A 23182-nucleotide genomic window follows, 5' to 3' on the forward strand; every position below is an offset into this window, starting at 1 on the left:
GAATACACTCCTGGGCGTATTTTCGTTTTTCCTGCTGATGCATGTTAGCTGAGTCTTGCAGTTCATTTGGCATATAATCCATCTCCTCCCATAGAAGGCCAAGCTCTTTCACAGTCAGGCTTTGCTTAATGCTGGCCTGATTAGCATGGCTCCTACTAAGTACAATAAATAAGGGTCAGCTTTCCTATAGTGATTTTTACATTTTAAGCAAAAATGCTATTTACTCAAATCATTACTTTCACTCAGATATTTTCTCTAACTGGAAAACAATTTCATTTGAAAATGTGGTACATTATTCCCTAGTTATGGATGACAAAGACATTAGGTGGGGCAGATCTCATCTTGAGGAAGGAAAGCATTGTTTTGTAAGGCATCTGTCTCATCGGAGGACTCTCCACAGGTGGGAGGCAGAGCAGACTGGTATTGAGGCTACGGGGTGAATTGAGGGCTCCAAATTCTCAAGCGCATCAGCTTAGATACACTGTCTGAAGTTTTAGGGTTACACCTTTCTCATTAAGGCTCTGTTTTGGCATCGGACTCTGTCTAGACCAAACTTCCACCTTCTCTACAGATCTCACAGTCTTATCATTTGGTCCTGTAACTGGTCTTCACCGCTGTCTTCCATTTGGCCGTGGGCAATATGAGGTCCCAAAAAACCTGCCCAGGAAGCTTTCTGACCCTCACAAGACTGATCATGGTTGTAAGTCTCCAATTTTCTCTCTTCATTACATCAATGGCACCTAGCAACAACCATCAAGTTCCACAGTTCCTACATTGCTATTTACATTATAGCTCTGAAATACTAGAAATATTGTACCCGCTGGAGAATCCCTTTCCATAATCAGCCTATACTAAGGAACGGTAAAAGTCTGGAGTTGCTGTTGTGGCTCAGCGGTAATGAACCCAGCTAGTAATCATGAGGCTGAGGGATCATTTCCTGGCCTTGCTCCATAGATTAAGGATCCAGCGTTGCCATGAGCTGCAGGGTAGTTCTCAGAATTGGCTCAGATTTGGCGTTGCTGCAGATGTGGTGTAGGCTGGCGGCTGCCGCTTCAATTCAACCCCCAACCTGGGAACTTCCATATGCCACAGGTGCGGCCCTTAAAAAAAAAAAAAGGCAATATAAAGGGGAATTTATGCTTCAAAAGTGGTTGCAGACCTCCGTCTTTTGAACATGCAACAGTAACAAAGAACCAGTAGTTGTGGAGGCTAACACAGGAGTTTCATAGTCCTATACCATCAAGGCCATAAATTTAAATACTGACACCTACCCTCACCCCTGGAAATGGACATACAAGAGAAAGCTGGGGATTAGGAAAAGAAGACAAATTTACCTTTAATTCTGGTAGTCCAGGGGCATCATGTTATACTTTTGAGAAATTGCATTATTTTTCCCTCCAAACTGGAAACAACTCAGCTACATATATGTGTTATGATTGAAAACGAACCAATCATTTGTTAAATTAGTAAGTCTGAGGAGGAAAGAATATAAACTACCGGGTGAATTTGATCTGTGAAATTCTAGTAGCAAAATACATTAGCTCAAATGTGCACAGGTTAATGCAAAGAAATTCTACAATATTTCAGAAGATTACAGTCTAAAACTACTTAACAACTGCTTTCAATAACACGTTAGAAATGTGATTCTCTGTTCTTGAAATATGTGATCAGACTATTAACACCTATGCACAGAGAAAATTCTTTTCTAAGAAATAACCCAGAAATCATCAGCAAAGTGTTCCACATTATGTGATTATATTCTTATTTGCTTAATATAGGCTCCAGGTTAAGATAGTAAAATGCTTCAATGGTCCCCACACCTAAATTTAAGGCATTTGGTATTTCAAGTTAGACTGCATATCATTGCTCTCTGTAGAAATATTACATCAAAAAGACATGCTAGCTTTGTAACTTACATTTTTATCATCGGTCAAGAATGTGCATTTCTTCATTCTCAAATTTCTTTCTCTTTATAGATTCAAAAAACTTTGTTTCTTTAAAATTCTTTTCAAACTTCATCTTCTTGGTAAAACTTTGTTTTCACCTGCTCACTCTCAAGTAGGAATGACAAGATTTTCTTCATTGTATTCACTTTTCTTGCATTATCTTTATTATAGCACCTATAAAAACATGTTTGCAAACATTGATTACTAATTTGAAGTCTTTATGATTTGGTAATTTCCTTGAGCATAGTATCTTTCCTTATTCTGTTTTACCAGCAATTTGCACAGTACAAGAAATTTTGAGTCAGCTCTCAAGAATTATGTTTTGAATGAATGACTATATGAGTAGCTTTGTTAAAAGATATATATCTAAAATACTCTATATTGCTTGATTTTTAGATTTCAGGTGTGGGCAGTATTCACAAAAGCAAAGTCTTGATATTGTGGGAGTACTCATTTGCTATTTTCTGCCTTTTTTTTTTTTTTGTCATGTTCATTTAAAGAGTCCTAAATTTCCTATAGCATCTTAGATTGCTCACTTGAGCAAAATTTAACTGCAGATTGAATAAATAACCACTATGACTCCCAATTACTACTGGAAGGAATAAAGCAGATGGGTAAATATATTGTCTTCTATAGCATTTAAACCCGTTTCAGTAGGCTTCTAGCTAAAAATAAGACAGCCAGTAACTCCTGTAGGAGACTCCACTCATGACAGCTTTACCTTTCCTCAGTTCTTAACCAAAAATGTTGTTAGGACTTTGAGTCAATTAGAAAATTTCAAATGGTAAGCTTTTGTCTCATGTTTCTAGACCCTTGAAATAACGATCAACATTTGTGTTTCAAAATTTCACTGATGTCGAGCTTCACAGGTCTTACTCATTAGCCTGAAAATCTGCAGTATCTGAACATGATTGCCCAAGGATGTTGTATAACATTTATGAGGCATGGTCTGAACGGTAAGTCAGCTTTTTTAGCAATTCGGGAAGCTTATTAGCATTAGCAACTAGGGAACAGAAGCTAGGCTTTCCAAAGGGTTGAGCTCTACAACCAGTTAGGCAGTTTTAGCTGGTAGGTTGTGTGACTCTGTAATTGTCAACACACTTAATCCTTCAAATGAGAAAATTCTCTTCCTAAATCTGTAATATGAAAATTAGATGCCTGAAAATTTTATTTCTACTTTTAAGGTACAACTTATCATCAAAATCATTTTCATTGTAAATGTTTTCTTGGCAATTTACTTGTCATAAATGTCTATTGTACTGACAAACTGCAGGAATAGTGTATGTTTATTCTCACGTACTTATGAATTTGTAAAGAGAAGCAGTGACAATAAAGGTAAAAAATATTATGACTTGCAAACCTCCAGATGGTGAGATTTGTTTTGTTGTAATTCCACAACCCAAGGTCTGAATTAGATCCAAACTTCAGAAAGAGAAATACATTATAATTTTATCCTGCTGTGAGCACATAACTGACTTGGAATTAGCCAACCATCCAAAGATTTAAGAAAACTGTTGCTTTTGTTGTGTAACAATTGGGAAAGTAAGTTAGGAAGGTAAGTCAGTATGACACTTTTTTTTTTTTTTTTTTTTTTTTTTACTAGAACACCTTAAAAGAGATTAAAAGAAACTTTGGAAATAGAAAAGTTTAAATGTAAACTGCCTTATATAGTTATGAAAGGAGCAATAAAGATAAACACATTACATATTCCTATCTCATTTCAATATCTGATATTTCTTAAAATTGCCATATTATCTTAGGATGTTCAGCCTTTACCATTATATGAAAGCTGCCATTATGTCAATCACAGTATTGTGGAGAGTATGGTCAGAGCCATCTGTATTTCAAGGACATGCATTTTGTCACGCATGTATCAATTCATCCCGCATGTATTTTTTTCACCTATTTTGTGTCAGTAGCTGTGATAAGGACTTCTCTTCTCTTTCAAAATCTATTGGGACTAATATTCTACAATGTTTCTCCATTTTTCTTTTTTTTTTTACATTTTTAGTCGATAGCTACAAATGGTCCATGACAAAGAATGACAAATAAAACCTTGTCTATATCAAGTGTCATCAATCAGCTTAATGTTTACTCAAGAATAACATTTGTGTAAAATTTGTTTATCTTAAAGAGGCCTGAGAAATTTATTTTATTCATACACTCAGAAATACACGCTGTTATCAAAATAATGCCTAACATGTTGGTATTTTAGATGTCAGATTTTTAAAACCTAAATAAAATTGAATGAACTATATGGCAAATGTAACATATCTCACCCACACTTGAAATTTGTTTTCTTTTTTCATATTTAAACATCTTTTTTTCTGTTTTAAAATTTAATTTTTAAAATCATTTACACAGTTTTCAAAGGTTACTATCCATTTACAGTTATTGCATAAACATCTTTTCTATGTGATGTTAGCATAAAAAAGACAAATACATCAATAAAATGCAACACAGAAGCCAGAAATAGATTCACATCTATAAGATCATTTGGTATTATTTATTTACAGAAGTTTAAAGTAGTCTAACGGGGAAATTGAAGTACTTGGGGAAAACAAAGCAAAACAAAAGCCTGAATAACTCAATATCCATATGAAAAAAAGAAGATGAATTGTATTTATTAAATGAATGAATATATTAAATTATGTTTCTTCGGTATCAAGAGGAACATGGACCTCAATATGGTACAAAGGTCCTGACCGAATTTTCTAAAAATTTGTGAAACTTTCAGCTTCATTAGGAAATCAAATATTTACATATTAATAACAATACCCAGTCCTCTTTATTATGTACCTCCTGGGTGTCAGGGAATATGTGAAACATTTTGCACCGATCATTTTCTTTGTTTCTTTTCTTTTTTTTGCTTTTTAAGGCCGCACCTGCTGCATATGGAGGTTCCCAGGCTAGGGGTCTAATCGGAGCTACAGCTCCTGGCCTACGCCACAGCCATGCAGGGTCCGAGCCATGTCTGCAACCTAACACCACAGCTCACGGCAACACCAGATCCTTAACCCACTGAGCGAGGCCAAGGATGGAACCCACAACCTCGTGGTTCCTAGTTGGATTCTTTTCCACTGTGCCACAACGGAGTTCCTTATTTTTCTTTATAATACTCTATAAAACACTGTCAGATTAAGAAATTAGGGACTTCCTGTTGTGGCTCAGTAGGTTAAGGACCAGACATTGTCTCTGCTAGGATGCGGGTTTGATCCCTGGCTTCTCAGTGGGGTAAGGATCCGGCATTGATGCAATTTGGTGTAGTTCGATGAAGCAGTTCAAATCTGGTATTGCCATGCCTGTGGCAGAGGCTGCACCTGCAGCTCTGATTCAGACTCCTAGCCCAGGAACTTCCATATGCTGCAGGTGCAGCCATAGAAAGAAAAAAAGAAAAGAATAGAAATTAGAGCTTCTAGTAGCTTGAGCATGGATTTAATCTAGGTCTGTATGAAGCCAATTTCAGATTTTTGTTCACTGAATAAAACTATATATATCTATATATATTAGATATAGATATAGTACTTAAATATACCATGTTACACATTAAGTGATATGAAATCAAAAGACTATTAATTCAAATGTATATCCAAGATGGCATAAAAGTCATGGAATTAGCTAGAGTTCCAGCTCTAAATATGCTGTTGCTTATTTATTTATATATGTCAGACTAAATGAACAAAGTTTTTCAATGGCAGAGCTTCTTTTTTCAAACAGAGAAATAGTGAACTTATTTGGACAGAAAATATTTATTCTTTTCATGAAAAGTTAAATAATCCTACAATAAGCGTACCTCAGTTTTTACTTGATTAGTTCACAATAGTCATTTTAGGGCCTTCTCTGTTTTGAGAAAAAGACAATGAATACTTCTGTGAAAAGACATGTACAACAGTAATGCAATAATCAAATAACTCATGGAAAGAAAAGCGGTCGGCTGGGCTCCAATAGTCTCCAGAACTACACAATTGATCGGTCAGTTACATATTTTCAGGAAGAGTAGCAGGAATTAAGATGAAAGAGCAGTTCCTTTGAGTTTGCATGAATTAGAGAAAGAAGTTATGAGAGGGCCCTGGCTGCTTGAAGCTTGGAACTCATAAACACAGAGTAGTAAACACAAAGTTTGGAAAGAGTTTCAAAATTATTTTGTGTTCCAAACTAAACAAACAGACTGACTCAATATTACAGCCCTGCCTGTCTAACACAGTTTCTCAGCCTTGGTACTACTAACATTTTAGTAGTTTGGTTTGGAGACTCCCCTGCATGTTGTGGGATTTTAGCAGCATTCCTGGTCTCTATGAATTAAATGCCATTGGCACCTTTCTCCAAGCTGTGACAACCAAAACTGTCTGAAAACATTGCTGATGTCTCCTGGTGGGTAAATCATCCCCAGTTTAGAACCACTGGTCTAAAATGTTGGTTTGCCTTTCTAAAACTCAAAATGTTTGGAAAGAAATCTCATATACTAACTACTAAGGAACACCTAAATTTCTCCCAAGTTCCTCTGGGGAGAAGTTGAGTTTTCTTTGCCTGCCAATACTAATGTTGTTGGATGTGAGCTACAGAACTTGTCACATTTATATGCTAAGATTTTATATTTATCAAATAATGAAAGTAATTTATTAATATTATACCTTGCATGGTCATCTCTAGAGCTGCATTATCCATCTCTTGACTAAAGTGAGTCATTCTCTTACTTAGTACTATTTTTTATTGAAATGATGATACACAATATATTTTCTTAAAATGAATGTTTATATGTTAACACTACACTTGAAATTAAAGATGAGACATGCAGCTTAATATTTAATAAAATTATGTACTGTCATCCAAGTACATGTGGCTTTGTGGTACTGAAATTAAGACTGTAGGCCTAAAGACTGGATGATCATGAGGGGGGGTGGATGCCTACTGCAGTTTATTCATTGGTACAGTTAGTCAATATATATTTAATTTAATTATACTCTGTGTAGTATATTATTTCTGAGGAAACAAAGAAGGATCCACTAGCTAAAATCCTTCATGGAGTTTATGTCCTAGTCGAAGATGCAAATAATAAACTAATAAACAAATATAGAACAATATAATGATAAGTTGATGGTTATTTTTAGGAAATAAAGCAGGTCAAAGAATTTTACAAGGGATGGTCAAGGAAATCCTTTCTCCATAGATTATGCGATTATGCTACGAATGGAAATCTGAATAAAATAAGGGAATGAGCTTCATGGAGAATTGGAAAAAGAGAATTGTAAGCAAAGAAGAAATGAAGTGTGAAATCTGAAATCAGAATCAACCCAGCTCATTGAAAAATCATCAAAAAAAAAGCTGGTGTGACCAAAAGAAGGAAGTCAACCAGAAACTTATAGGAGAGGAGATTGGTAGAAAAATCATCTAGAACCACTTAAGTGAGGTTAAAATTTGGGTTTTATGCTGAATGCATAAGAAGACACAGCAGGATCTGAGCAGAAGGGTGGGTATGTGATTGGATTTACATTTATAAATGATCAGTCTGGCTACTTTGCAGAAAAGTGTGTATAGAAGGAAAAGTATTGAAAAAAATGAAAATTACTAGGAAGACTTAGTAATTGCACAGTCTGAGGAAATAGGGGGTGTTTGGATAGGTAGAGAAGAACTGGGGCTGATAAGAAACAATCAAAATCAGGGGATATTTTGAAGATGGAACCAACAGAACTTGCTGAAGAACCGAATACACAGTAAGTTTGAAAGGATTCAAAAACAACTTAAAGGATTTGGGCTTGAATGACCATGTGAAAATTAGTGTCACTTTCTAAAATGGGGATGACTAGAGAAAGAACAGATATGGGTGGGGTGCAAGAGGGACAGCAAATGTCTTTTCAGACATGTCAAATTTGACATGACTTTGAAATATTAAACCAGTACTATTTTATCCACAGAGTGATCTGGATGTATTTTTCCTCTTCAGTTACCATCTACTTACTCTTTTTTACATCTTTTTCTCATAATAGGATGTCAATTATATCTGTTTTCCTACTTAGCGCAAATTTACTTCTTACCTTCTAGTTGTGCCATAGAAAATATGTGACTTGATTGGTGTTTATTAGAGTTCGTGGTTTCTTTAACTACGGTATTATCTATCTAAGCTTCAGCAGCTTAAAAAAATAAAGCACATGAAAAAAGCAAGAATGAGTAAATTTCAGAGATATGCCTTTCTCAGGCACCTGGTGAACATTGACAAACTTTATTTTAAAGCACAAATATTTAAAGTTTAGTACAGGTTATATATAAAATTGTGGGATCTCTTCTTAAAAGTATATAGTTTGACATGATAAGTTTTGTTTTTGTTTTTGTTTTTGTCTTTTTAGGGCCACATTCACGGCATATGGAGGTTACCAGGCTAGGGATTGAATCGGAGCTATAGCTGCCAGCCTATGACTCAGCCACAGCAATGCCAGATCTGAGCTGCATTTGCAATCAATACCACAGCTCATGGAAAATGGAGGATCCTTAACCCTATGGGCAAGGCCAGGGACTGAACCTGCATCTTCATGGATGCTAGTCAGATTTGTTTCCACTGAGCCATGACAGGAACTTTGACATGATAAGAATTCAAGACTGTTCCCTGAATGTTTAAAAGAGCAATACATCTAAATTTGAGTATTATTGTTACGTAAATTCAAATTGGGAAAGAAGAAAGAGCTGTGAAAAATATACAGCTCCATAGTAAAAGTACCAGCTATAATTTTTGTCTTCTATTAACTGGTATTCAACTTTAGTATATTGTGATCCTTTAATTGAGAAATTGAACCAAAATCAAAGAGCAGGTCTACATTTATAAATGTTGTCTTAAAGTATTTCTGACAGACCAATGTAAAAAGGGGGTCACCCTTTTTAAGATGATGCTTAAATTTCAAACATTATCTTAGCAAAAAAGAAAGGCAGTATTTTTTTTTTTGTATTATCCATTGATGTCATAGGAATAAAGATCTGTTTCTGATCTAGAAGATATGCTAAGTAAAGTAAATTGGGAGACAGGAAAGATCAAAACAATAGCGTATTCCTGATTCTACTGTATGTAGTGGGACATCTATATTTATAGGAGAGACTGTGTAAGTGGGAAGTCTGACGAGAGTTTTCTGATCTATAAGACTTGGGAAGAGGAGAAGAGAAAGAGCACAGAGACGGTAAAGGGAATAGAAAGACATTGCCTTGCAGCACTTTTGGGTTTGGGGTCAGTCCTTGTCTTCTACACTGCTCTGTCTTCTTATTGAAGGAATATTATATAGTTGGAAAACACTTATTTCCAGACAAATTATTATCCTATGGAATTGATTTTCATGTTCATGAAACAAAGAGAATAAGAATATAAGGAGTTCCCATCATGGCTCAGCGGAAACGAATCTCACTAGTATCTATGAGGACTCAGGGTCAATCCCTGGCCTTGCTCTGTGGGTTAAGGATCCGACATTGCCGTGAGCTGTGGTGTAGGTCACAGATACGACTCAGATCTGGGGTTGCTGTTGCTGTGGCTCTGGTAGGCCGGCAGCTGCAGCTCCTATTCAACACCTAGCTGGGGGTGCAGCCCTAAAAAGAAAAAATTAAAATATATATGTGTGTGTATATATATAAATGAAACAAAGTTGTGTCAGCTGTGTCATTTATATATATAAATGAAACAAAGTTCTTAGTAATTTGGATAAGTGAATTTCACTGCACTCTAAGCAAGAAAAGTAAATTATATTATTTCATTATGCTAAAAAAAAATTAGTGACTCCTGGGGTTTAGTAAAAGGACACAGCCTGTTTTACCGCTAGGTCAGATGATAATATTAAGTGACCTGTGGAGATTTAAAATGTTTTATGCTGTTTTCTATCTCTGTGACAGCAGGATTGGGAAAAGATGATTAGAACAGATTTTGTGTATGAAAACAGCCATAAGTGATTACAAAAGAGCAATTAATATTCATATCTCAAGAAACAGCTAGCAAAAATATGTTCTGATTATGACAATTAAAATGATCAAAATTAACCAGATTCACTAAATCTTTAGGTATCTGCTAAATTTTGAATTTGTCCTTTAATAATGGATTCTGAAAATAGTTAACAGCAAAGTTGGGGACAAATAATACTTGTAAAAACAGAATATTTATTGTCTTATGCTAAAGCATATTAATAAATGGTAAATGTACAAAACTACAGTAAAGAAAACCTTTAAAAAAACAGATCCAAGAAAAATCTGTGCTAAAGACATTATCTGTAGGATTTTGACATTTTGAAATTTACTGAGGTTTTCATTACTGCCCAGCATATAGTATATCTACAGTTAAAAATTGATTAAATATAGTCCATGTACAGCTAAAAAAATCATGTGTTCTGAATTTGTTTGGCATAATGTTCTATATATGCTAATTTATTATGTAGTTAATTATACAAAACTGGCTTAAAGTTGGTATTACACAAAACTGGCTTAAAGTTGGTATTTATGATATTCGCTTATTTTTTCTTTGAGTTCATTTTTTTGCATCATTTATATTGAATACTGGGGAATACAAAATAAATACTGTTATATATTCCTCTTAGGTTGACATTTTTTGTCATTTTGAAGCTTTCTTCTATCTCTCAACAAACTCATTTCCTTAAAGTCTCCTTTGTCTGATATTAATAATGCCATATCAAATGCTTGTTAAGAAGATAGTAATTTAATTCTTACCTCCATAACTTCCAGCATCAGTCAAGAGAGGTCTTTCTATAAATAAATGAGGAATGTGAAAAGTTATGATTAATATTTAAATGTATTTTTTTTATTAGCCTGAGAGAGTCTTACACTGGGTCTGATATCTTTTGAATTATTTTCCTCACTCCTAAAGGGCTCTCTCCTTTGCAAAAATATAGCACGTAATTGTACTTAAATTTATTAGTGATCACATTAATTCAAATCAATGACTCTAATATGGCTGCCTCTTGTTTAAGAAGTGAAGGTTTGAACATTTTATTGGAACAGGCAAAAAAAATGTTTTAATCATCAAATGAAAAAAGACGTGCTTTCTGCTTCCTAAAGCAGCTATCTGTATCTGAGGCAAAACTTTATATGCTACTCACTACTTGATTTTACTTGTTTGTTTCTGTTTTTTGCTTAAGTTTCCCACGGTTACAGATTAGTTAAGTTTAGGAAAAAGGGACTAAGAAGGTAATGTAAGTGAAATGAGTCCACTATTTCTTTGGATGTGGTATTCCTGGAGGTAAAATCAGTTGTCTGAAACAACCAAGTAGTTAGAAGGTTTGGCTCATCAAATACTGTCTCGCCCTGAATACATGTATGCTCCACACATACCCTTATTATAAGTGTTTAAATATCACTGTTTTGGAGTTCCCATTGTGGCTCAGTGGGTTAAGAACCTGACCAGCATCCATGAGAATGCAGGTTCGATCCCTGGCCTTGCTCGGTGGGTTAAAGGATCTGGCATAGGTGGTGGATGTGGCTCTGTTCTGGGGTGGCTATGGCTGTGGTGTAGGCCAGCAGCTGCAGCTCCAATTTGATCCCTAGCCTGGGAACTTCCAGCGCAGCCCTAAAAAGACACACACACAAAAATTTAAATATCATTATCTTGAAGTGACTAATACATCTTGTTAAAAGAAGTAATTTATAGTAGCTTTGAAAAATCATATATTTTCTTGATTAAAAAACAAACACTAAAAGTGAAATGGATTCATGATTTCTACTTTTCCTTTAAAATTATTTCTTAAAATCCAAAACCTGAGAATTACTGGAATAAATAATTATAACTTTAACTTTCTGTGAAATATGGCTTGCCACTTATTTGCGCACTTTACATGAAAACAGCACAGCAAAATATGTCTATTTAAAACTAGATATTTGGTCATGATGCTAAAAATAACTAAAGAAATAATACAGGATTTCCATGTTTCCTAACAGTTAGGATCAGGCATTGTCAGTGCTGTGGCTTGTGTCACTGCTCTGGTGCGGGTTTGATTTCTGGCCTGGGAATTTCCACATGCCATGGACATGGACATGGCAAAAAAAAAAAAAAAAAAAAAAAGACAAGTTAAATGTATTGTTTATTTGAATATTAAAATCTACGTATGTCCATATTATTACGATTTGTAAAAAAATAGCACATAGGATAATTTAAGACAATAAACTTATTGAAATTAGGTAACACCATCAACAACAGTAATAACTAATACCTTTTGCATGTGTTTACATGTCAGTTACCGTGCTAACCTTCATACATACATTTTCTCCTCAAATCATCATAACAGATGAATAAAATCAAGTGTCTTTACTTTCATTTTAAATGAGAAATCTGAACCACAAAAGGCTTTTCAAAGGCCACATAACTAGTAATGAATACACTGATATTTGAACTTGGGGAGTCTAACTTCAGAACCTGTGTTCCAATTCACTCTGTTGATTAAACAGTATAAATAAGACATAGTGGAAGATGGGGAGAAAAGAGAAGGCATATAGGTTGCAAGGCTGGTAGGCCAACTCAAGAGTAAAATTAAGGGATATTACGTCTTGGGAAGAACAGATTGACTCTTTAAGTTTGCAATTCAAGAGCAAATAGAGTCTCAAGCAAAACTTTAAACTTCAGGATATAATTAGCCTAATTTGTTTCACCAGGATTGACAGTAAAAGATGGTAGCCATACACTCTTTTAAAATCTTAATGAATGTGGACTAAATTTAGAAGGTTGATAAGAATTGTTTAGAAGATTATCATCAACAACTTACAGCCAAATAAACAATAGAAGCAAAATATGATTTTTAAGTTTTTTTGTTTGTTTTGTTATTTAGGTCCACACCAGCCATATATAAAATTTCCCGTGCTGGGGTCAAACCAGAGCTGTAGCTGCTGGCCTTCGCTACAACCATCGCAATGCCAGATCCAAGCTGCATTTTCCACCTAGGCTGCAGCTTGAGGCAAAGCTGGATCCTTAACCCACCAAGCGAGGCCAGGGATTGAATCTACATGCTCGTGGATACTAGTCAGGTTCTTAACTAACTGAGCTGCAATAGAAACTTCCTTAAGTTTTATATAATCAGAATTTTAGTGCAATTTTAAGCTGTAAACTCAATGCTCACCCTCATTCCATGCATGGATGTTAAGAGGAAGTAAAATTATCAATAAACTGCATTTTCAACAATACCCATATTTTAGGGATTCAGTGAGCAAATCCATACTGCAGAAGCTGCTTGAGAAAGGCATTAAAAAAAGGTTTTCATATGCAATACTGAGCCCTAAATGGCTCTGAGGAGGGAAAAGCCAATGACTGTGGAAAAAACAGGCATATTCTTGTATGGAGCTTCCTTACTCTGAACAACAGACGAATTGGTTCAGAAATCTATAATCAAGTCCCCTTCTGGTTTTGCTGAACTTCTTGACAATCCTTACCTCCCTCCCCCAACACTCAGAAAAGATGTACATGTTCTTTCTTAGTGAATTAATAGAAAACATTCTAAGAGGAATGCACTGGATTTTCAGCATATTTAAGCAAGAGAACACTACATTATCCTCTTCTTTAAATGCAACTCAAAGTCTGTTCAATTCTTCATGCATTCAATCAAATACATTAGCATTCTGCTGGTAAAGAAATATCTTCTTTCTAACCTGACCTCTATTTTCAATCAATTTCAAAGCTTTAAATGACTGAGGCTTGAAATAAATGATTAAATATGCCTGTAACAAAATGTATGTGGAATGAATAGATGACGGACACACAGTGTTGCACTGAAAATTGAAACAATTATCCTGTTAAGAGGCATATCCCCAGCAAAGAGGTAATAATCTAAGAGGGGCCTCTATTTTACACAACTTCAGGGAGTGATGCAAAATGCAATAGAAATATTAACAACAGGAATTCTGCAATATGGTGGTTCATAACTCTACTGAAAAGATTCTTCCATTAGAGGGCAAAGTTGACATATATATATGGTTTTTGCCATTTTTCTGGATGGTACTATGTTTTTATGATTCCAAATTTAAAAAATGGGCCTTTTTTTTTGCTATTTATCTTTCAGCATTTTTAACAATTTTCTTTTTCTTCTTTGCCATCTACCCTGCCTAATGAAAGGCTATAAATTTTCTAATGCCAACTCATCTCAATTCCTTGCTAAACCTCCCTGATAATTCTGTATATTTTTAATCTTATCTGATCCTTATAAATCTCAGAGTTGATGTTTTGGATTTTTGTTTCGTTTGTTTATTTGCTTGGCTGCGCCCCAGCATGCAGAAATTTCCCAGGATATGGATCAAACCCATGCCACAGCAGAGACCCAAACCGCAGCAGTGGTAACACCAGATCCTTCATCTGCTGAGCCACCAGGGAACTCCTCAGAGTTCAGTTTTAATTAGGTGATTTTTTTTGTCTCAAGGAGTAAGTATATTGCCATTCAGTATACTTACCAAGGCATATTATACAGTTAGTATCTATTATGCTTGACTAACTTTTTGGTAAGTATATGCACACTGAATTTCAGCCTGTTTTTTTTTCCCCCAAACTGTGTCCTTGTGTTGGAGTTAATCATTAAAAGTCAGTTTTCCTACCCAGTGTGCCTGACTACAGAGAAGATTAGTGTTCAAACCCCTCTTAACTTGGCTGAATCTCCATTGCTTTGCACAAGTGGCATGGCTTTCCAAAATGGTAAGCAATTCTTGGTAACCTTCCAAATAAAGTGTACTCTTCTCTTGATTTATACAGCAGTAACCTGGAAAAATTAGAAAATCTTAAAAGCATTCAAAAATAATATTTTTCATGTATAAAAGTGATTTACACTCTTGGCTCAAAAAATTTAAGTGGATGTCTTTAATATACCTAATATCAGAAATGTAAGAGCTACAAGGGAGTTTTCATTATATGACATTTTCTACGAAATGAAGGATATAAAATATCCCAGTCCTATAGTGTCCCTTCCCCCACAGTTCTTGTGACAAAGAATAACACCTCATACAAATTTCAATATTTCTCTATAGGCTCCCATTGAGAACCACATCTGTTAGACTGGAAATTAAGGCAAGAGCCAAATCATGGAGAGTTTGTAATATATGTAAATGACTTGAGGTTTATCTTTAGTATAATAAGAAGCTATGGAAAATTTTTAAGCCAGAGAGTAACATGATAGCATTTATATTTTAGAAAATATAATTGGTCTACCAATGTACAGAATGATTTAGAGGGTGTTTCTGTAGCAAACTGAAGAACTTAAATAGTCCAGGTGAGAGACAATGGAAACTTTAACCATAATGGCTTGAAATAAACTATTTAGAAATTAGATTATTAAAGATTGGTCCTAAGAGGGCAGAAAAGGAAAGGAAGACATAAAGGATAAGTGGTCAATGTAGAAAAAACTAGAGAAGAATCTAATTTGGAATTTAATCTTATATATCTCATTTTCCTCTGAATTTAAACTATTTAAATATATATGAAGATATTTCCATCTTTAAAGGTTTTTTCTTAACCTTCTAATGTTCCTTGAAGTCAGTTTATAATTCCCTAGGAAAAAAAACAGAGATTTCATATACAAAAACTATATACATGTAGAAATGTTATTAATAAAATTATCACTTAAAAATTTGAAGTGGTCTTTTAATAATCTTTGAGTATATTTAAACTTTTTCCATAGATTCCATATTAATGGAGATTAGCAAGGTAATTACCTTGTATTTCCAAGTATTTGGCACTGGATTTTCTCAGAGCCAATCCAGTTGTAATACTTGATACATTTAAACTTTTTTAAAATTAAGTATTCATTTTCTTCCTTCTCAGATTTATGCTTTACTTTACACATATAATGAGATGTAAAAATGAAGTTTAGAAGTGAGTAATGTAAATGCTTAGACAGGATAGAGTTCTTATACCAACATGTTTCTAACCTTAATGGACACTAGAATAATCTGATTGCTTCTTAAGAACATACCTAGAACTTCTTTTTTAATCACATAGTGGATTTATTTACAAAATGAAAGAATTCTATTTAAGCTAGATATTAATGGACATAAATCTGAAATCTAGAAGCAGCTTGGCCAATACCAGTAAATGACAAATATCTGTCCAAAACAGTTCCCTTCTAAACATTTACTTTACAGAACATGACTCTTACCTGTCTATCACGAACCTCAGACGAACAAAGTAACCAGAAGAGGTCTTATAGGTCACATGTGTCCCAAAGATCACAGTGCTTTGCATCATGTCACTCTGGCATTGCCTGACTGGACCAGGGATGTGCAGAATAAGAATTCCAGCAAGTCTGGAGGGCAGTTCAGGAATATGATTGATTTATGTATTTGTTCATTTATTTAATCCTTAGTAAGCAATTTGATTAATGTAGGTAGTATTTAGATTATTATACTTTGAAAGATGTGGTACCTATATACAATGGAATACCACTCAGCCATACAAAGAATGAAATGATGTAATTTGTAGCAACTTGGATGCAACTAGAGATTATCATACTAAGTGAAGAAAGAAAGAGAAAGACAAGTACCATACAATGTCACTTATATGTGGAATCTAAAATACGACAGAGATTAACCCATCTACAAAACAGAAACAGACTCACAGACATAGAGAACAGACTTGTGGTTGCCAAGGGGGAGGGAGGAGAGAGTGGGATGGACTGGGAGTCTGACGTTAGTAGATGCAAATTATTGCATTTAGAAAGGATAGACAACAAGGTACTACTGTCAGCACAGGGAAGTATATCTAATCTCCTGGGATAGACCATGATAGAAAATAATATTAAAAAAGAATGAGTCGCTTTGCTGTACAGCAGAAATTGGCACAACATTGTAAATTAACTTTATTTTCATAATAAAAGATTATACTTTGAGAAACAGTGCTATATCCAAGGAATATTTTACTATGCTCTATTCTGTCGCTTATAAGTAGAATAGAATAGAGTTTGTTGTCTCCAAGCCTATAAATATACTAGTTTTCTTCAGAGTGGAGTGATCTATATTTTTCCTTAAGAAAAGTTAAATTATATTAGGTAAAAAAAAAATTCATATGTGCTAAAAATTACATGAAGCAGCCAGACCATCTCAATAAAGCACTCTCTGATACTCTTTCCTAGCATTGGGTTGGGGGTTGGTTGTTGGTGGTTATCTAATTCAGTGATTATCCACCTTGGCTGATAATCACCTGAGTAATTTTAAAACATCCTTATACTCAAATCACACCCCAGACTATCTAAGAATATCTGGAGGTAAGGCCCAGCCATTTTACAAAATCTTCCAGGTAATTTTGATGTATAGCCAAGATTGCAAATCACTCACCAAATACACTGATCAATGATTAGCCAAAACAGGGTGGCAGCACAGCTGAGAGGTAAAAGAAGAGCGCTTTTCAGGTATCCTAATGTGATGGTTAATTTTATCCGTCAACTTGGGGGGACTAAGGCATGCCCAGAGAGCTGGTGAAACATTATTTGTAAATGTGTCTGTGAGGTTTTTCTGGGAGAGATTAGCCTTTGAATCAAAAGACTGAGAAAAGAAGGTGGGTACCATCCAAGCAGCTGTGGCCCAGAATAAATTAAAATGACGAGGAAGCGTGAATTTTCCTCTTCTTCCTGAAGTGGGTTGTTCTGCTCTCAGAACTTGGTACTCCTAGTTCATAAGCCTTCAGATTCAGGCTGGATCACACCACCAGTTTTCCTGTTTCTTCAGGTTGCAGACGGTAAAACATGAGTCATCGCAGTGTCCATATCACATAAGCCAACTCTTGTGATTAATTAATTAATACCCTATTGTTCTGTTTTTCTGAAGAACCCTGGCTAAAACACTTAAGAATCTCACTTGTGGCCTCTTAAATAGGGGCTTGGACACTATTTTCGTGTCACCTTTCTCCTAACATGAATTAATTTTCAGAGTAAAAAACCCATTTTGAAGAACTAACTTGATTAAACGTATAAATAATAAACTTCCTTTCAAAATTTATCAATATTTATAATTGATTCAAGTTAACCACAATTTCCAAGGCATACAAGTCCTTCCATTTCTCCCTGGGCCACTGCAATCCTCTTAAAATTTTCAATTGTATGGGTCAAACTAGAAAAGAAAAATCTGCATTTCACTTTTGGCCTTTGGTAGCCCATTACTTCACAAGTAAATGTAAGCAAAAATAGTTGTAAGTGGGACCACTTGGAACCAACATAAAAACACAGAATTTTTCATTTAAAAACAGCTATTTAAATCATTTTTAAAAAGAGGTCTTTCTACAAAAGACATGTACTTGCAAGTTTTCTTTCTTTCTTTTTTTTTGGCCAACCCTGTGACATGTGGAAGTTCCCAGGCTGGGGGATCCAACCCATGCCACAGTTATGGCCTGTGCCAGAGGTGCGGCAACACCGGATCCTTAACCCACTGCACCACACAGGAATTTTCAAGTATTTTTATAGATATTTTTCTTGATTTTTGTTAAAATGCCATTTTAAATAGAAAAAAAAAATCATTGTTTCTGGAACCGAGACCTTAGAAAAGAACAGGTATAGAAATATTGTCTGTTTCTTTAAAAAAAAAGCAATGCCTTTATAATAGCGAAGTTTTTCATGCCTAACACATAATTAGTAATCAGATTCCTGAAATGAGTTAATACTGACAGAAAGTACACCTATTACTGCTCACTGATGTGTCTCAGTAGATGTGTTAGTTTTCAAGGGCTGCCAAAGCAAATTATCCTGAACTTGGTGGCTTAAAATAATGGAAATTTATTCACTGACAGTTTTGGAATTAGGAAGTCTGAAATCAAGGTTTTGGAAGCGTTTGTTCCTTCTGGAGTCTCTGAGGAAGACTCCACTTCACATTTCTCTCCTCGCTTCTGGTAGCTCTGTCAATCCTTGGCATTTTTTAGTTTGTGAACACAACACTCTAATTTCTACAAACCAGCTTTATTCACATGGCTAGCTCCTGTGTTTCTGTATGTTTTTTCCTTTTCTCTCTCATAAGGATGCTCGTTGAAATAGGATCCAAAATAATCCAGAATGATCTCGTCTTGGGCTCCTTTCCTTAATTACACCTGAAAATATAGTCACATTCCGAGGTTCCAAGTGGAGGAAGATTTACTCCAGGAAAGCAAATTAATTCTTCTCTTCAAAATATTCTACTTAAAAAGAGGTAGGAACAAACACTGGGTCTAACTTTAAACAACTGAAGTTAAAGTTCCATTCTGGTCACTCTCTAGCTGCATGGCTTGGGGAGTCAGAACTTAAATAAAACTTAATTTTCATTTGCAGAAAGAGGATGATACACCTACCCTATCTCTTGTGCAAAATTGTTGGAATCAAATGAAGTGCAAAAGTAATATGAATTAGAAGAGTGTAACCTACAAACACCTTTAATATTTTTTTAAATGTATAAAATAAAGGTTAACTTTCCCATCTTTGATTTATTCACCACACCCAGAATGCAGCTTTCAATATTGTTTTCTTTGAAATGTGGCAAGAACAAAGATGTATGTGAAGTAATTTGATGCTTTTTTTTCCAAATGTCTTAAAATATCTATCCCATTTCTATACTGAAAGCAATTTTTAGTCATTTCATTAAAACTTCCCAGAGATTTCAACATGATTTTTACAGATACAATATTTCAACATTATAAATCATGTAATTACAATAATACACACTATTGGCAAAAACAGATCTGAGGATACACACTCGACACTTAGTAGGCATTCAGTTCAACTGCTGGATGCAGTAGGTGTAGTCATACTTAAGAGAATATTAGTTACTGGTTTTGATCATTTGGGGGACATTAATCAGTATGATTTATAGAAGGGAATGGCGAGTTTGAGCTAATGAAGCTGTTAGGTTACCTGACGTTTAGTTAAGGGAGCTTTTCTTCCTCTATAATTCCTTATCCATCAGGAAATAATTGTTGCTGTTCCCCAACTTCTGAATTCTTAATCAAAACTTCTACCTATGTTTTAAAAAATGTTAATGCATTTTTTAACTATCAATTTGTATTTGTATTTAAACATCACATGAAACATCAATGTTTTAGTTCTCTACAATTAGATAATCATTGACCCAGTGACTTAAGTCTCCAGCATTGTCACTGCTATGGCATGAGTGCCATCCCTTGTTTGGGAATTTCCACGAGCCAGTGGCATGGCCAAAAAAAATTAGATAATTATATTTTCTTTAAAAATCTGTACTTATTCCCAGAGAAGGTTTGCATTTTTGTTTCAAAATACATATATATTTATGGAGAGAGGTCTTTATTGTTGAGCAATTTTACCATAAACACAAAGCTATTATGATGCTGAAATAACATGCAGGTTAATTATCAAGGACAATAAACTATGGATTTAAATCATGATAGTTGCTCCAAAGCCAAGAAAATATGAAAACTATATAAGACTTTTATTTGCCTTCTGAGAGAACTGCTAGAGCAGTATTTAAATTATATGATACTCTGTAGTAGCTACCTAATGACTGCCATTTTGTAAGAGTCTTCAACAGATGTTTCTAATTTGATTGATTTCAACCTTGCATGGCTTAGATGAGCACAATTTAAACTGAAGTTAAAACCCACTTCTGGAGTTTCCATCATGGCTCAGTGGTTAACAAACCTGACTAGCATCCATGAGGACACAAGTTTGATCCCTGGCCTCACTTAGTGGTTAAGGATCCAGTGTTGCTGTGAGCTGTGGTGTAGGTTGCAGACAAGGCTTGGATCCCATGTTGCTGTGGCTCTGGTGTAGGCCAGTGGCTATAGTTCCAGTTGGACCCCTGCCTGGGAACCTCCATGTGCCATGGGTGCAGCCCTAAAATTTTTTTTTTAAATGATAAAACCCACTTCTTATCTGCACAGCAAAGGAAACCATTAAAAAAAAAAAAAAAAGACAACCTATGTAATGGGATAAAATAGTTTCAAATGATGCAACTGACAAGGCCTTAATCTCTAAAATATATGAACAATTTATACAACTCAACAGTAAAAAAACCAACAAGCCAATTGAAAAATGGGCAAAAGACCTGAATAGACATTTCTCCAAAGAAGATATACAGATGACCAACAAGCACATGAAAAAATGCTGAACATTACTGATTATTAGAGAAATGCCAATCAAAAGTACTATGAGATACCACCTCACACCTGTCAGAATTGCCATCATTAGAATAGATTTATAAGGAGATCCTGCTGAATAGCATTGAGAACTATGTCTAGATACTCATGTCGCAACAGAAGAAAGGGTGGGGGAAAAAAACTGTAACTGCAATGTATACATCTAAGGATGACCTGACCCCCTTGCTGTACAGTGGGAAAATAATAATAAAAAAAAAAAAAAAAAAAAGAATTGCCATCATTAATAAGTCCACAAATAACAAATGCCGGAGAGGATGTGGAGAAAAGGGAACCCTTCTGCACTGTTGGTGGGAATGTAAATTTGTACAACCACTATGGAAAACAGTATGGAGGTACCTCAGAAAACTAAATATAAAACTACCACATGACCCAGGAATCCCAGAAAAAACTTTCCTTGAAAAAGACACATGCACCCAAATGTTCATTTCAGCACTATTCACAATAGCCAAGACATGGAAGCAAAAATGTCCATAGACAGATGAATGGAGTAAGAAGATGTGGTATATATACACAACAGAATACTATTCAGCCATTAAAAAGAACAAAATAATGCCATCTGCACAACATGTATGGAACTAGAGACTCTTATACTAAGTGAAGTTAAGCCAGAAAGAGAAAGACAAATACCATACTTATATGTGGAATCTAATATATGGCACAAAGGAGCCTTTCCACAGAAAAGAAACTCATGGATTTGGATAAGAGATTTGTGGTTGCCAAGGGGGAGGGGGAGGGAGTGGGATGGACTGGAAGTTTGGGGTTAATAGATGCAAACTATTGCCTTTGGAATGGATATAAAATGAGATCCTGCTGTATAGCACTGGGAACTGTATCTAGTCACTTGTGATGGAGGATGGTGAAGGATAATGTGAAAAAAAGAATGTATATGTATATATATATGTATGCATATGTATATATGTAATGAGATCCTGCTGTATAGCACTGGGAACTATATCTAGTCACTTGTGATGGAGCATGGTGAAGGATAATGTGAAAAAAAGAATGTGTATATATATATATATATATATACACACATATGTATGTATATGTATATATGTGTGTGTGTGTGTGTTTGAGACTGGGTCACTCTGCTGTACAGTAGAAAAGTGACAGAACACTGTAAACCAACTATAATAAACAAAATAAAAAATCATTAAAAAATAAAAAAATAAAACCCATTTCTTATCTGAATCAAAATCCATAGTATGGGGCATTACAGAAAGACTAGTTGTTTGTTTAAAATTTCTCAAACCTGAAAACATCAATAAAATTAGAACTATACTATATTCAAGAAGAGAAAGGGTATGGTACCTTCAGTTCAGTTGCACATCAGTGGAAAACAAGGATGCAGCTATACTCAGAGGTTGATATCAGCTTGGTTCGGCTTTTACACACCTTTCTCAGAGATAAGGAATTCTAACAACAGAATACCAAATACTCAACATACTTCCGGAGTATGTGGATAGATAGGTATTATATGCCCATTACTTATGAGCACAACATATATGATGGTGGCCTTTGATAATTAAATAAAAATGTATTACTACAAAATATGTAGCCCTATTTACCTGTACATTCCTACATCTATATTACTCCTCACACTTTAGATTATTTAAAGTTTCTATTTCACTGTTCTTACCGCTGTGTGCTAGGACCTAATCTGATTTTTTTTCACCTTTACAAACCCATCACTGAATATGTTGCCAAGTAGATAATAGACATTCGATTAAGTATCAGATTAATTATAAGTAACAACGAAAATCAGCAAATATTAAATGGATTACAAGTTAAAAATGAATGACTGAATGTCTTTGCGAGGTTTTAAGAATTTAAGGATTGGGAGTTCCCATCGTGGCGCAGTGGTTAACGAACCCGACTAGGAACCATGAGGTTGCGGGTTCGGTCCCTGCCCTTGCTCAGTGGATTAACAATCCAGCATTGCTGTGAGCTGTGGTGTAGGTTGCAGACGCGGCTCGGATCCCAGTGTTGTGGCTGTGGCGTTGGCTGGTGGCTGCAGCTCCGATTTGACCCCTAGCCTGGGAACCTCCATATGCTGCGGGAGCGGCCCAAGAAATGGCAAAAAAAAAAAAAAAAAAAAAAAGAATTTAAGGATCAGTTATACATCCTAGTGAAGTAATATATCCATTGTTTTAAG

The 23182-nt window shown here is 35.0% G+C and overlaps 1 long non-coding RNA gene across 1 annotated transcript in view; it reads right to left on the reverse strand.

The window, feature by feature from the left end:
• LOC106510214 (uncharacterized) overlaps nt 1–23182 on the reverse strand; it is a 198237-nt gene that overhangs the window by 36831 nt on the left and 138224 nt on the right. The window contains exons 7-11 of the long non-coding RNA XR_014844642.1: nt 16043–16189; nt 14538–14650; nt 10632–10667; nt 7979–8074; nt 1917–2120 (exon numbers count right to left, since the gene is read on the reverse strand). This is a non-coding gene — a long non-coding RNA (uncharacterized LOC106510214). The remainder of the gene's footprint in view (nt 1–1916; nt 2121–7978; nt 8075–10631; nt 10668–14537; nt 14651–16042; nt 16190–23182) is intronic.

Source organism: Sus scrofa, chromosome 4 (genome assembly GCF_054392235.1).
Source record: "Sus scrofa isolate SSC_HxYL_T2T_F1_AM1 chromosome 4, Sscrofa_HxYL_maternal_Yorkshire_Landrace_v2.0, whole genome shotgun sequence".
In the NCBI taxonomy this organism is placed as follows: Eukaryota; Metazoa; Chordata; class Mammalia; order Artiodactyla; family Suidae; genus Sus; species Sus scrofa.